The sequence below is a fragment of the Durio zibethinus genome, unplaced genomic scaffold (genome assembly GCF_047325235.1).
Source record: "Durio zibethinus cultivar Kanyao isolate XHJ-2024 unplaced genomic scaffold, ASM4732523v1 HiC_scaffold_387, whole genome shotgun sequence".
NCBI classification, from domain to species: Eukaryota; Viridiplantae; Streptophyta; class Magnoliopsida; order Malvales; family Malvaceae; genus Durio; species Durio zibethinus.
The window spans coordinates 720,001-722,500 of record NW_028323010.1 but is presented as its reverse complement, the minus strand read 5'-3'; positions in this window follow the sequence as shown (position 1 = coordinate 722,500).

The following is a 2,500-nucleotide window of genomic DNA, read 5'->3' as shown; positions in this document are numbered from 1 at the left end:
TATCGATGGTGTTCGACGTAGGGGCAATCTTCTGCTGATGGTGGTCGAGGCAAGAGCCCGCACCAAGGGCCAGCGTGTGCCCATGGTGCTCGAGGCAACCGTCCGCACCAGGGCCCAGCGTGTGCCGATGGTGGTCGAGGCAACCGCCCGCACCAGGGCCCAGCGTGTGCCGATGGTGCTCGAGGCAACCGCCCGCACCAAGGGCCGGCTTGTGCCGATGGTGTTCGAGGCAACCGCCCGCACCAGGGCCCAGCGTGTGCCGATGGTGGTCGAGGCAACCGCCAGCACCAGGGCCCAGCGTGTGCCGATGGTGGTCGAGGCAAGCGCCCGCACCAGGGCCCAGCGTGTGCCGATGGTGGTCGAGGCAAGCGCCCTCACCAAGGCCGAGCGTGTGCCGATGGTGGTCGAGGCAACCGCCCGCACCAGGGCCCAGCGTGTGCCGATGGTGGTCGAGGCAACCGCCCGCACCAGGGCCCAGCGTGTGCCGATGGTGGTCGAGGCAAGCGCCCGCACCAAGGCCGAGCGTGTGCCGATGGTGGTCGAGGCAAGCGCCCGCACCAGGGCGCAGCGTGTGCCGATGGTGGTCGAGGCAAGCGCCCTCACCAAGGCCGAGCGTGTGCCGATGGTGGTCGAGGCAACCGGCCGCACCAAGGGCCGGCGTGTGCCGATGGTGTTCGAGGCAACCGCCCGCACCAGGGCCCAGCGTGTGCCGATGGTGGTCGAGCCAGGAGCCCGCACCAAGGGCCGGCTTGTGTCGATGGTGTTCGGGGCAACCGCCCGTACCAGGGCCCAGCGTGTGCCGATGGTGCTGGGGGCAAGCGCCCGCACCAGGGCCCAGCGTGTGCCGATGGTGCTGGGGGCAAGCGCCCGCCCCAGGGCCCAGCGTGTGCCGATGGTTATCGGGGCAATCGGCCGCACCAGGGCCCAGGGTCTGCCGATGGTGCTCGAGGCAACCGCCCGCACCAAGGCTCAGCATGTGCCGATTGTGATCGAGGCAACAACCCACACCAGGGCCCAGCTTGTGCCGATGGCGGTCGAGGCAAGTGCCCGTACCGAAGGGCAGCCTATGCCGATGATGGTCGATGCATGTGCCATCACCATGCGTCATCATGTGCCATTGATGGTCGAGGCCTTGGCCGAAGTTCGATTTTGAGCCACGGTGCCCATGCTTGGCTCCAGCATGTGCTGGTGCCGCATTTTTTTCACTCGGGACAGCATCGCCGGAGCATCGCCGGAGTACCGCCGGAGAACCTGACCGGCGGCATTGGGGTTCCGGCGATTGGGAGGGGGGCCGGGGGGGTGTGCGCACATGATGTGCGATGGGTGCTGGTACTTGGCCTTGTGTTGGCCCCCTATCCCTCATCAAACCTCTGAGAATTCACACCCCCTTAAAGAGCATTTGAGATTTTACAGGTTTGCTACCAGTAGCCGTTAAAGTGTCTGAAATGGGGACACTTTTTTCAAACGGTCACAAAATCTTCTCTACTTCGAGTTTTTAGCTGAATTTTTTTGTGCATGCCAACAAAAATAGAAGGATCATGCCTACAAAATTTGGGGCCAAAAATCCTTATAAAAAAATTTTAAAAAATCCCGAACCGCAAAAAGTTTCGAAAATCGTGGAAAATAGAAAACGAGTCATCTTCCAACGAAACTTCACGTGAAGGCTTAGGGGACCATTGTATGAATTTACAAGCCATAAAAATGGCATTGGCACGGCAGAAATTTGAAGATGTGCCTAAACCCACCAGGGCCCAGCGTGTGCCGATGGTGCTCGAGGCAAGCGCCCGCACCAGGGCCCAGCGTGTGCCGATGGTGGTCGAGGCAACCGCCCGCACCAGGGCCGATAGTGTGCCGATGGTGCTCGAGGCAACCTGTCGCACCAGGGCCCAGCGTGTGCCGATGGTGATCGAGGCAACCTGCCGCACCAGGGCCCAGCGTGTGCCGATGGTGGTCGAGGCAAGTTCCCGCACCAGGGCCCAGCGTGTGCCGATGGTGCTCGAGGCAACCGACCGCACCAGGGCCCAGCGTGTGCCGATGGTGCTCGAGGCAACCTGCCGCACCAGGGCCCAGCGTCTGCCGATGGTGCTCGAGGCAACCTGCCGCACCAGGGCCCAGCGTCTGCCGATGGTGCTCGAGGCAAGCGCCCGCACCAGGGCCCAGCGTGTGCCGATGGTGGTCGAGGCAACCGCCCGCACCAGGGCCCAGCGTGTGCCGATGGTGCTCGAGGCAACCTGCCGCACCAGGGCCCAGCGTGTGCCGATGGTGCACGAGGCAACCGACCGCACCAGGGCCGAGCGTGTGCCGATGGTGGTCGAGGCAAGCGCCCGCACCAGGGCCCAGCGTGTGTCGATGGTGGTCGAGGCAACCTGCCGCACCAGGGCCCAGCGTGTGCCGATGGTGCTCGAGGCAACCGACCGCACCAGGGCCGAGCGTGTGCCGATGGTGCTCGAGGCAAGCGCCCGCACCAGGGCCCAGCGTGTGCCGATGGTGGTCGAGGCAA